Below are 13,780 nucleotides of genomic sequence, written 5' to 3'. Positions count from 1 at the left end.
CGAGACGGCGACCTGGATGGTTGCTGCGCCGGCCGCTGCCGCCCTGACGCTGCTTAAACACCAACAAGGTAATGAACGCACGCGATGCCGCATTTTTGAGCGCATAAGGCTACACTCAGAACTGCAGAAGTCTCATCTGTTACACCCCCTTTTTGTGTAATACTAGTGTTGATCGTTAATTAAAAACTCATGGTGTTCACATTTGCCACTTGAAGCTGAAACGCGGTGATTTTTATTTTATATAGTTATTGAGAAGCCACATCAGCCACTGTAATTCACGACAAGTTAAATAAGTAATTAAAGATAATTGAGGGTCACTGTAGACCATTTTGATAGTTGTAGACCATTTTGATAGTTTGCTCTTTTGTGAAACTTAATTTAAACCTAGATTATAGATGTGATATGGCATGGGTCATCCTTCGATCGATTGTAGAACTTGGAAACCCATTTAGGGAATATTCGTTCACATTTTTGTTGAACGCAATTGGTTTTTACCATTCTGTATTAAAACATTTCCTTTTATCAATAGTGCAATTTATAAACGATGTTTTGTGAGTAGAATAAAATTTCCAATGGTAAACTTAACTGCTTTTTTCGACGTTATTTTATCAGCTAACTAAAAATAGGAAAGCCTTGAACCCTTTCCACTAAATTTAGTTAGTATTAAGATTCTTTTACAGGGAGTTTAGTGGAGCTGACGCTGAGATCATTTAGTATTTGGTTATATCATCGCTAGTCTCACTGAAGTCTTCTGAATTCTACATGTCATGTGTGGTCTGGCGTCTCCTTACCAGCAACAGGTCCCAGGTTCAAACTAGTTGATTCCCTAAAAAACAGGCTCAGAGCGTCGTTGCGCGAAAGTGGTAGGGAGACACGATATAGTACAAACAGACACCACCATGAATGTCGGGGGGTGCACTTGCTTTTGGTTAAGTTATTGCAATCAACTAACAACAGATTTTTATACCTGCAGATGTGAGCAGTTTTGTTCCCTCTTTATTGGAAAGTTGTTAATGCTAATGTTTTAGCTCCACTAGAGGCTCTTGGAAGCAAGTTAAATGCCTTTAAATGGAATAATGTTTTCTTTAAAAAAGTATGATCAGTGCTCTCAGAAGCAAAGGCTGTGGGTTCGGGTCACGGCCTGCATAGCGCTTTCATATGTCAAGAAGTTCCAGAAGCTGCATTACCGTCTTGCCTGAGGATGCAAAAGTTCACAAAAAGTGCTTAAGCATTTCATTAATAATGCAATTAATGTATGTTGTAAAATACTGTGTATTTTAAAAGCCGTGCTGTAAAGTAACGAAACTCCATAATGTGACTGAAACCGCAGCAGAGTAATTTATTCCGACGAAAGTCAGTTTCCTTGTATCTCAGCTTCCTTTTTTTTTATTTTTTATTTTTTTTTTAATTTCATTGGTTATCTCACGTATGTCCAATCTATTTCAGGACAACATTGTCTCATCTCCACGTACCCGCCAGAGGTGTATCATGAAACGAACGCCGTACTGTAACTATCGCTGTATCATGGTAGACTCCGATACATGAACCACGCCTAACAAGAATTAGATATAAAGTAATATTGTCTTGGAATCGATTATACACACATGTCATAAACGTCAAGATAAAATAAAACATTCAGCTGTAAGGAAATTGACCTAATCTAGAATTAATAAGTAACAGCTCTAAGTCGTGCGTAAATTTAATGCGTAGAGGAGACTTATGTTCAGCGTGAAGTAACTAACTTATGGAACGTCACCGAACTAGTGTATATGTATGTAAGGCTTTTAAAAGTATTAATAATAGTAGCTAAAAGTATTTCACGTTGTTTTATGGACTTTAGAGCTTAATCAGAATTTTCAAACAGCAAACGGACATTTGTTGTCTAATATTACTCCGACGGGGTGTCGCTTTCTATCTCATTTGTAGAATTGCCGAAGAAGCTTAAAAAGGAAAGAAGGAAGACTATGATTGAAATGTCTCCTCGACGACAAAGTCATTAAAGACAAAGCCCCATCTTAAAATCGACAAGAAACTGTAGCTATTTTGAAGGAATCATACAGCAATGTTATTAAACGGTTTCATTTTGTCAGAAGCCATCTTATGTGGTTGGCCACGACTTTCTCTCCTACGCAGACTTCTTCATCTCAAAGTAGCATTTAAACATACTTGTTGGATATATTTGAATTTTCGTCTTTTTCTACAATTTTTGTTTTCTATAACGCCCTCTAGCACCATGAACAACTCCGTCTAGTACCATGGATGTTGTTCCCTGATGTTCTAACACGTCCTATCGTCCTGTCACTTCATCTTGCCAGTGTTCCCCACGTGTTCCTCCACTCGCCAGTTCTGTGGAGGCCCTCTTACCTTAACTTAACAGTCCTCTTAATTTTCAGCATTCTTCTCTAGCACCACACCGCATACGCTTTGATTCCCTTCTTTTCCAATTTTCCTAAGTTCTATGCACCAATAAAATACAACGCTTTGGTCCAGATATACGTTCTCAGAAATTTCTTCCTCAAATTACGGTCTATGTTTGAAAGTAGTAGACCTTCTCTTTGTTGAGGAATACCCCTTTTCGTTTGTGCTATTTTCTTATATCTTCCTTTCTTTGTTCGTAATGTGATATTTTCTTTCCAGGTAGCAGGATTCCGTAACTTTCTACCTGGTTGCCAATTTTGATATTAGGTTTATCCCTAATTTCATTTCTCCTACTCTTCAACACCTTCGTGTTTTTTTGGGCTAATCTCGATCCATATTCTGTTCGCAGTAGACTGTTCATTTCATTCATCAGGTTCTCGACTCTTCCTCATTTTCACTGAGGATAGTAATGTCATTAGCCAATGTCATTATTAATCATCACTCGATATACAGGGTGTGTAGCGCAGGTATTTTTGTATGTGGTATCATAATATGTCTACACATCAATGTGTGGGTTGTTTTTTTCTGTGTATTGAACAGTCTTTCCACAAACACATCACAGACTTTATGACCTGATGTTTTCTGAATGGTCGTAACTACACCATTAAGTGGACTACGCCAGTCAGTATAGACTGCCGTTTTGCGTCCATCTGTCCACACTTCAATAACTGACCTGCTGTCCAGGGGAAAAGAAGCATTAGTGGTTTGCTCTTCCGACAAAAACTTCGAGGTTCTATCTAACCTAAAAACATACGATTTATAAAGGCTATAATTATTAGACGGGAAATGAAGTACATACTGATGTAATGTTGTTCAGTTCATTGTCCTTACTCATCAATAGAAATGCCTGCACTGATACCCGTTACATACTATAGGTTGTCAACACAAATCGTTAAGGACAGTCCAGTACGCTCAAATTAATGTCTACTAATGTATAGAGAGATTTAGATAAGAATTTATGTAAGAGGCGATAGTGGCAAACACGGAGGAGTCACTGTACTATCAGTATTTTGCAAAGTATACGAAATATAATAGTATTCAGCTAGGCAATGAAAGAGGTATCTATTCTGTAGATCTCACTGGCTTTATAACCCTGCAATTATTGGTTACCGTCAGTAAAGCTGTCGTTCCCCACTAAACAGATTTTCCACCAAATATGTTGGATGTATTTCCAGTGTGTCAACATAAAAGTAACTTAAACACACAAAACACATACGTTCTCCTGTCCAATCATAGTACACAATAAGGTTCAAATAATATGACACAATTAACATGTAACATATAAATAAACATTATTGATGCGAATTATTAGGCAGCTAAAATGTAACTGTGGCGGTCGCTTGTATAATGACGCGTGATACCAGACGACTGCGAAAAGTAATTCTGTAAGACATTCAGTAAATGGCAGTTCAAAACTTCTTGAACAAAACGTAATTATTTCCTGCAAAGTTTTAGCTGCCTGTAAGAAATAATAAATGATATTGCAATACTATTCATTTTTAATAGCTTTTGTATGTTGTTATCAGGCTGTCAGTCAAGTACTCTGCCCTCTGTATGTTGACTGTTTACATTACGTAACCGTCTACTGTAAGGGATTTATTTTTTGTATGTAACTAACAGAGAAACTCGGCATTTCTCAAGTATTTATTTATTCCGGTCTTCTATTAGTCTCTCCTCTTTCTTTTCACCTCCTCCACCCTACTCTCTGTGTTTTGCTTCTTCTACTTTGCTTCTTAATCCTCTTTTCTATGTTTGTTCCTCTCAATCTCTCTGTCCATGTAGTCCTCCTGTCACTCCCTCTTCTCCTCTCCATTTCCACTCCCGTGGGGTTCGGATGATTCTCTGTTATGTAAAGTAGGATAATTGGTGATCTGTGGCATCTCTGCCGAAAGAGCAAACTGCTGGTGCACGCACAAGTATTTCGGAGCGCTTCGTTCATCATGCATTGTTGAACGTGGAACTCCGCAGCAGACCATCCCTAAGTGTTCACATGCTGACCCAGCGACATCGTCAATTACGCTTTCAGTGGTCACGGGACCGAAGGGATTCCACCGATGATCAGTGGAAACTTGTCAGCTCTCCGGGTGAGTCACATTTTTGTTACACTAGGTCGAAGGTCGTCTCCACAAACGTCGTCATACTGCTCCACGGACGCAGGTATTAGGCTATGGGGGACATTCTTCAGCGCTTGTACGAGACCTGTGGTAGTAATAGCTGCGAACCATGTGTACCACTTTATGCTTTATGTCCTTCCAGACGGCGGTGTCATTTCAGCGGTGTAATTGTCCGTGTCTCGTAACCAGAAGCCTGCTACAGTGCTTTGAGGAGCATTATAGTGAAGTTACGTTGATGTCTCGGCTACCATATTCACCTGATGTAAATCCTATATAACCCATCTGGATGGCTACCGGGCTCCATCACCGCGTATGCAAATCAGCGGCCCGTTATTTACGCGAATTACATGACCTATGCGTAGACTTTTAATGTAACATACCTCCAGAAACCTACCTACAAACTGTCGGATCCCTGATACACAGAGTAAGTGACTATTTTCATCCAAAGATGAACGAACAAGCTATTAAGCAGGGGGTCCTAATGTTTTGGCTCATCATTGTATATGTCTGATTCTCTGCGGTTTTATGCCATACTAGACAGATGATATCATATTTATTTGTGGTATTCAGGAGTGTGGCTTGATCGTAGGTACTGAAAGAGGTAGACGAAGTCATTGGTTCACTGCAATGCTCATTCTCGCAATTTGTTTGACACAATGACAGTAGATAAATTTAATTTTATAATTGTAAAAGTGTTCCAGGTTAACTAAATACAGGAAGTAAATAGTAACAGGTTGTTTTTATGCAACTAAGTCATGAACCTAACAAATTTAATTGGTTTTCCTCCAGGTGTTCCTGAGTTATCCTTCAATGTCACTTTATCTTTATTCCCACTCCTGTGGGATGTAGGTGTTAAGTAACCCCACAGTGCTTCTATCCAGATGGTAAGTAAGCAGTAAATCCTCGATTTTTTAAATAATGGAACTCCCCTCTATATTACAGCTTCGAACTCCTGCTTACTTTACAAATTGGTTAATGTGTTACATATTGGATGTTGGGTATGTAAGAGAATAAAATTTTAGAGAAGGTTTGAAATTAGGTTTAAAGTTTGTTGTAAGTCGCTAAAAGCTCTAATTATCAAATACTGGAATAGTATAGCCTGGGTAGTTTCCACTCCATTTTAAGAAATCCTGGTTTTCTCGCATCTCGGTGTTTATGACGTAATATCTTATCAACTATGTGCCGTACATTGACATAATTCTGCAGGCACATTCAAGGGTATACGTGAATCCTGTCTGCAAAACGTTTTGGGACTAGAGTCAGTACTAAAGAAGTAATAACTTAAGACGTTATGCCTGATGCGGAAGATTTTCACAGATTTATGGTGTCACTAGCTGAGTACCCGGTGTGTCTTGTGTATGTATTTATTCCAGTCTTCTGTGAGTCCATTTTCATGTCTCCTCTGTCTGTCCACTTCCTCCATCATTGACTTGCAGTAAACCTCCTCCCGCCCCTATTTCTGTCCATATCAGTCCTCTCTGTCTATTCCCACATTTCCCCTCTCTCTGTCCCCCTTCTCTTCTTCCCTTTCTTTATTCACATCCTCCTCCTCCTCCCCTTTTTTCTGACCCTCTCCTCTCCTCGTCCCTACCTCTCTGTTCATCTCCTTTTACCCCTCTCTGTGTCCCTCATCTTCCCTTCTCTCTCTGTCCATCTCTTCCTCATCCCTCTTGTCCATGTCCCTCTACCTCCTGTCTCACTGTCCATTTCCTCCTCTTCACTTTTTCTGTCCTTCTCGCTCGACGAAAGATCCGTGCCCAAAAACTGGAAAGTTGTACAGGTTACAACAATATTCGGGAAAGGTAGCAGCAGTAATGCACTGAATTACAGACCCATACCATCAACATCGATATCCGGCAGGAACGTTATGAATTATCTCGAAAAGAACGGTATATTGACACATACTCAACACTCATTTAAAAAACATCGTTTTTGTGAAAGACAACTATTTACTGACGCGAAGTAGTTGCATGGTGTCGGTGGTCGAACCCGGGACGCCAGGTGGCATACCTGAAACCAGGACACTCCGCTCCATATTTCGTCAGGAGGCCGAGCACGTTCAATAGCGTCAAGAGTCAGTGCCGAGCGATACAGCTGTATTCGGAAGTATTCCTTTATTCACATAATTTACAGTGCTACGATGAGTGTAGGGTAGTGTCGGCATGCTGCCCGCAGCACTGTTCCGCCAATCCAGCTGGCCCAGCAACTCCTGGTATGCCGACGCCGCTGCTCCGTCATCAAGGCCGCTCATCTGGGAGTAGGCCGCGCTCTGCCCGGTCGCCGCCCGCCGAGGTGTCGCGTCCTGCACCGTGCAGCTGCTCACGATTCCAGAGACTCATACAGTTCCTAGTCTTCACCGCCCTTCACCCCGTTTGGCCTGCTCTGTCCGACCATGGCACGAAGGCGAATGTACTGGTCACCCGTGGCCCTCACGCTGCCGCTGTTCCCAGGACATGACTGGATTCAAACCCGAGCCCTCCTGGATGCAGTGCCTTAACTTGCCGCTAGTGATACATGCCGGGTGGCAACACATGCCGCCGTCTCTGGTGCCGCTGTAGCGTTGCCGTGCCTCATGCAGTGTACGCCTCGGCAGGACCCTGGTATGCCAGGTGGGAAGCGAACGTGGCCCGTCCTGGACCCGCTGCAGACCGCTGTCACCGCCCTCCTTCAGGCAGACAGTGCAATCTCCAAGTACATGGCTGTCGTTCCGTCCCGCGTCGGTCTTGTGTCCCTGGAAGTGGTTACAGTCCGAACAAGTACATAGAAATAGAGTACAAGTTTCAGTAATTAAAACTTCCGGGCTAAGAGGCCGTGGTCCAATAGTAGAAATACTTCTCCCTGACGTTTAGTTGCCAGCTACAGGCAACATCATCTGAGGTGAGTCTACGACTGGCTGCTAGGCCGTGGAGGTCCTGTTTATATATAGCGTGTAGAGGGCGCCACCACTGGTCACGTGTTGTCAACAGTAAAACTATCTCTGGGTGGCGTCATTACTCTCGATCGAAGGTAATCGATTGTCACATCTTTGGTACAAGTCGATCGCCATATCTTATCTAACTTCAAACCTTCTGCTTTCCTGTTAAAATTATTGTGGTGTATAAAAATCTCTACAGCTTCTCTATACATACGTGCATAATAATGCGATGTCTTAGCCAGCACGCTCGTCTCACTAAATAGCGGAGCATGTTTTTGAAACGGGTGACCATGAAATAAAATTTAGTGAGACGAGCGTGCTAGCTAAGACATTGGGGTGGACATCACTGTAACAAAGGCGTTTTTTGCAGCGGAATCTTCTCACAACATTTCAATCACCAACTGTCTCCAATGTATGCGAAAATATTTTTTGACATCGATCTGCTTAGGGAGAAACGATCATCATAATAAAGTAAGGAAAGATATAGGTGTTCGTTTTTTCCAGGCATTGTTCGAGGGTGGAGTAACAGAATTATTGTGAAGATGATTGGATGAACCCTCTGGCATGCACTTTAATATAATTTGCAAAGCAGTCATGTAGATGTAGATGTAGATCTACTCCTTCTCACTGCCTCAGTCCATCTCCTCCTCTCTCTGTATAGTTCCTCGACCCCTTCTTTTTCCATCTTCTCCTCCTCCTTCCTTCTCTGTTCATCACCACGTTATCACACCACACCAACAGGAGGTTGGTGATTTTTACCTCTACAGTATTTCTTTCCAGATAGTAAGCTGTTTACACTATGTGATCATAAGTATCAGGACACCTGGCTGAAAATGAGTTACAAGTTCGTGGCGCCCTCCACCGGTCGATGACAGCTTCCATTCTCGCTGGCGCACGGTCAGTTAGGTGCTGGAAGGTTTCTTGGGGAATGGCAGCCCATTCTTCACGAAGTGCTGGACTGAGGAGAGGTATCGATGTCGATCGGTGAGGCCTGGCAGGAAGTCGGCGTTCCAAAACAACCCTAAAGGTGTTGTATAGGAATCAGGTCAGGACTCTGTGCAGGCCAGTCCATTACAGGGATGTTATTGTCATGTAACCACTCGGTCACAGGCCGTGCACTATGAACAGCTGCTCGATCGTATTGAAACATGCAATCGCCATCCCCGAATTGCTCTTCAACAGTGGGAAGCAAGAAGGTGCTTTAAACATCAATGTAGGCCCGTTCTGTGATAATGCCACGCAAAACAACAAAGGGTGGAAGGCTCCTCCATGAAATTCACGACCACACCATAATACCACCGTCTCCGATTTTTAATGTTGGCACTGCACACGCCTACACGTGACGTTCACCTGGCATTCACCATTCCCACATCCTGCCATAGGATCGCCACATTGTGTACCGTGATTCGTCACTCCACACGCTTTACCTCTGTTCAATTGTCCAATGTTTACGCTCCTTACACCAAGCGAGACGTCGTTTGGCATTTATTGGCGTGATGTGGCTCATGAGCAGCCGCTCGAATAAAATCCAAGTTTTTTCACCTCCCGCCTAACTGTCATAGTACTTGCAGTGGGTCCTGATGCAGTTTGGAATTCCAGTGTGATGGTCTGGATAGATGCCTGCCTATTACTCATTACGACCGTCTTCAACTGTCGGCGGTATCTGACAGTCAACAGACGAGGTCGTCTTGTACGCTTTTGTGCTGTAAGTGTCCCTTCACGTTTCCATTTTAGTATCACATCGGAAACAGTAGACATAAGGATGTTAAGTAGTGTGGAAATCGTGCGTACAGATGTATGACACAAGTGACACCTTATCACTTGACTACGTTCGAAGTCCGTGACTTCCACGGAGCGTCCGATTTTGCTCCCTCACGATGTCTAATGACTACTGGGGTCGTTTATCTGGAGTACCTGCCAGTAGGTGGTAGCACAATGCACCTAATATAAAAAACGTATGTTTCTGGGAGTGTCCGGATACATAGTGCATGTACCAAGTTTGGCTGAAAGTGATATAGGGATATAAATAAGAGGGGCTTATACACGCCGCTTCGCAGGAGTGAGCACGTGTCAGATATATTCCACAGCTCTTTAACATAATTCACGCATATTTTTGCACATGATTTCTGAACCGCTAGCGAATGTTGCCCAGCAGTTTCGTTTTCATGCAGCTGAGTTCTTGTAAACTTTGTTTCTCACGGCAATATTATTTTGCAAGTACTTGTACATTCAACTGCATATGTGGCTACTGTCTGCAAAATGTACTGAGAGTCGTTAGCAGTAAAGAAGCAATAAACTGAAACGTCATGCCTGACGCAACAGTTTTAGTACATGAGCAGCCGAAAATGTAGTGAGCGACAAACATTATTCCTTCCATTATTTTGTGGGGATTTCAGCAAAAAAAGCATTCGTAAAGGTTTGAAATTATGTGTATACAGGGTTGTCCATTGATAGTGACAGGGCCAAATATTTCAAGAAATAAGCATCAAACGAAAAAACTACAAAGAACGAAACTTGTCTAGCTTAAAGGGGGAAAGCAGATGGCACTATGGTTGGCCCGCTAGATGGCGCTGCCATAGGTCAGACGGATATCAGCTGCGTGTTTTAAATAGGAACCCAATTTTTTTATTACATACTCATGTAGTACGTAAAGAAATATAAATGTTTTAGTTGGACCACTTTTTTTCGCTTTGTGATACATGGCGCTGTAATAGTCACAAACGCACGTGGTATCACGTAACATTCCGCCAGTGCGGACGGTATTTGCTTCGTGATACATTACCCTTGTTAAATTGGACCGTTTACCAATTGCAGAAAAGGTAGATATCATGTTGATGTATGGCTATAGTGATCAAAATGCCCAACGGGCGTGTGCTATTTATGCTGTTCGGTTTCCTGGACGACATCATCCAAGTGTCCGGACCGTTACGTTATTTAAGGAAACAGGAAGTGTTCACGCGATTTTTGGCGCGCGGGAGTAGCTGAGCGGTCTGAGGCGCTGCAGTCATGGACTGTGCGGCTGGTCCAGGCGGAGGTTCGAGTCCTCCCTCGGGCATGGGTGTGGGTGTTTGTCCTTAGGATAATTTAGGTTCAGTAGAGTGTAAGCTTATGGACTGATGACCTTAGCAGTTAAGTGCCATAAGATTTCACACACATTTGCACATTTTTAGGAAGTGTTCAGCCACATGTGGAACGTCAACCACGACCTGCAACAAATGATGAGGCCCAAGTAGGTGTTTTAGCTGCTGTCGTGGCTAATCCGCACATCAGTAGCAGACAAATTGCACGAGGATCGGGAATCTCAAAAACGTCGGTGTTCAGAATGATACATTAACATCGATTGCACCCGTACCATATTTCTATGCAGCAGGAATTCCATGGCGACGAGTTTGAATCTCGTGTACAGTTCTGCCACTGGGCACAAGAGAAATTACGGAACGGTGACAGATTTTTTGCACGCGTTCTATTTAGCGACGAATCTTAATTCACCAACAGCGGTAACGCAAACCGGCATAATATGCACTATTGAGCAACGGAAAATCCACGATGGCTGCGACAAGTGGAACATCAGCGACCTCGGCGGTTTAATGTATGGTGCGGCATTATGGGAGGAAGGATAATTGGCCCCCATATTATCGATGGCACTCTAAATGGTTCAATCTATGCTGATTTCCTACGTAATGTTCTACCGATGTTACAACAAGATGTTTCACTGCATCACAGAATGGTGATGTAGTTCCAACATGATGGATGTCCGGCACATAGCTCGCGTGTCGTTGAAGCAGTATTGAATAGCATGTTTCATGACAGGTGTATTGGTCGTCGAAGCACCATACCATGGCCCTCACTTTCACCGGATCTGACGTCCCCGGATTTCTCTCTGTGGGGAAAGTTGAAGGATCTTTGCTATCGTGATCCACCGACAACACCTGACAACATGCGTCACCGCATTGTCAATGCATGTGTGAACATTACGGAAGAGGAACTACTCGATGTTGAGAGGAATGTCGTTACACGTATTGCCAAATGCATTGAGGTTGACGGACGTCATTTCAAGCATTTATTGCATTAATGTGGTATTTACATGTTATCACGTTGTAACCACATGCGTTCTCAGAAATGATAAGTTCACAAAGGTACATGCATCACATTGGAACAACCGAAATAAAATGTTCAAACGTATCTACGTTCTGTATTTTAATTTAGAAAATCTACCTGTTACCAACTGTTCGTCTAAAATTGCGAGCCATATGTTTGTGACTATTACAGCACCATCTATCATAAACAGAAAAAAGTGGTCCAACCAAAACATTAATATTTTTTTACGCACTACACTACGACGTAATAAAAAAATGGGGGTTCCTATTTCAAAACACGCAGTTGATATCCGTTTGACCTATGGCAGCGCCATCTAGCGAGCGAACCATAGCGCCATCTTGTTTCCCCCTTCAAGATAGAAAAGTTTCGTTCTATGTAGTTTTTTTGTTTGACGCTTATTTCGTGAGATATTTGGCCCTGTCACCATCAATGGATCACCCTGTATATTACTTCAGTTTGCTAAGTGCTCTTATTGTCAAATACTGGATAAATATAGCGTGTGTATTTGTGGCCGTGTGTTATGTTTCTTTTTCTCAATCCCACCGCTACCCCATCCGTAGGTGGTTCTTAATCACACATTACTTCACTCCAGGTAGCATCTCCGGCGGTATTCCGTAAGGTTACCGCCCTTCGATTGTGCAATTTCCACACTAATCGAAACGCTAGGGTTTCAGGTGTCAGCCAGCCAGCGAGCCAGCCTAGCAGCAGCGGTCCAGCCGTGTAGTAGCAGTCCAGCCGTGCAGCAGCAGCAGCAGCGGTCCCGGCCAGCAGCAGCGGTCCAGATGGCAGCAGCAAGCCAGCCCTCCCACAGTGACGGTCCAGCCAGCCAGCCAGCCAGCCAGCCAGCCAGCCAGCCAGTCGGCCAGCCAGCCCTCCAGCAGCAACAGCAGCAGCAGCAGCAGCAGCAGCGGTCCCGGCCAGCAGAAGCGGTCCAGCCGGCAGAAGCCAGCCAGCCCTCCAGCACTGGCGGTCCAGCCAGCCAGCCAGCCAGCTGGCCAGCCAGCCCTCCAGCAGCAGCAGTAGCAGCTTGTCGTCAAGTCAGCCCCTACCACCACTACGACCACTACCACCACAGCCATAGTTTACACTTCCCCCTCTGCCGCCACCATCACCATTACATGGTGTGCCCAGACACCCCCCCTCTTTCCATCCTCTTCTTTCTCTCCCTTCGCCCTCGCTCTTTGTCGCCCCCTCTCCAGCTTCTTCCTCCCGCTCCTCTCCCTCTGATCCTTTCCCCCCTCTCCCCCAACCTGTCACTGCAGCTCCAGCTAGGGTGGTGACCCGTCGGGCCACTGCCCATGCCCTGCTCTCCCCATCGCCTTCGCCATCACCGCCGCCGCTGTCACTGTCGCCGTCGCCTTCACCGTCACCGTCACCATCTCCGGCACCGACTGCTGCGTCCACGCCGGGACTGCCCCTACCCGCCACCTCCGTATTGCCCCCGTCCCTCATATCACCACCCACCCTTTTGCCGCCGTTAAGCGCGCTAGTGGCACCACCACCTCCTCTGCTCCCAAAAAGGCCCCGCCCTGTCCTCCTTCCCCCCCCTCCCTCAGGATGCCATGGATGTATCCCAGTCTGGCCCTGCTCCCTCCGCCTCCTCCCCCACCTCCGCCCCCTCTTTATACAAATACCTCCTCTCCCGTCCCGATCCTTCCCTTCTTGAGGCCCGGAATCTCTCCCTCCTCCTCCGCCAACGCTTCCCTGGTGCTCCCATCTCTCTCCTCACTCTCAGACGGGATTCCGTTCTCATTTCCTCCCCCAGCGCTACCCTCCATACTGACATCCTCTCCCACCTCCCCGTTTTGGCCCCCATGCTTCCCTCACCCCTGCTCCTTCTCCATCTCCAGCCAGCCGACTCCAGCCCCCGCATCGCCCGCCGACCCGCACTGCCGTGATCACTCGGCTCAGTCTGTCGACCACGGAGGAGGAGGTGTTGGCCGAGCTCAAGGCCCATCCCACACTGAGGCTGAGGGCGGTCCGCCGCATTTTCAACTCGCCGGCCCCACCCACCTTATGCGGGTTTTCTCCGATTACGCCCCCTCCATTGACCGTCTCCTGAAGGAGGGTGCCCTCCTCTTCAACCAGCGCTACAAGGTCAACCCCTCCCATTCCACTCCTCAATCCCTGTGCAGCCAGAGGCGTCCGCGTTATAGTGCACACCCAACAGCCGAGTGCCGTGAGGCCCCCACCTGCCTGCATTGTAGACAAGCGCACTTCCTCCAGCAGTGCCCTA

Source organism: Schistocerca gregaria, chromosome 7 (assembly GCF_023897955.1).
Source record: "Schistocerca gregaria isolate iqSchGreg1 chromosome 7, iqSchGreg1.2, whole genome shotgun sequence".
Classification (NCBI taxonomy): domain Eukaryota; kingdom Metazoa; phylum Arthropoda; class Insecta; order Orthoptera; family Acrididae; genus Schistocerca; species Schistocerca gregaria.
This window is presented reverse-complemented; position numbering follows the sequence as displayed.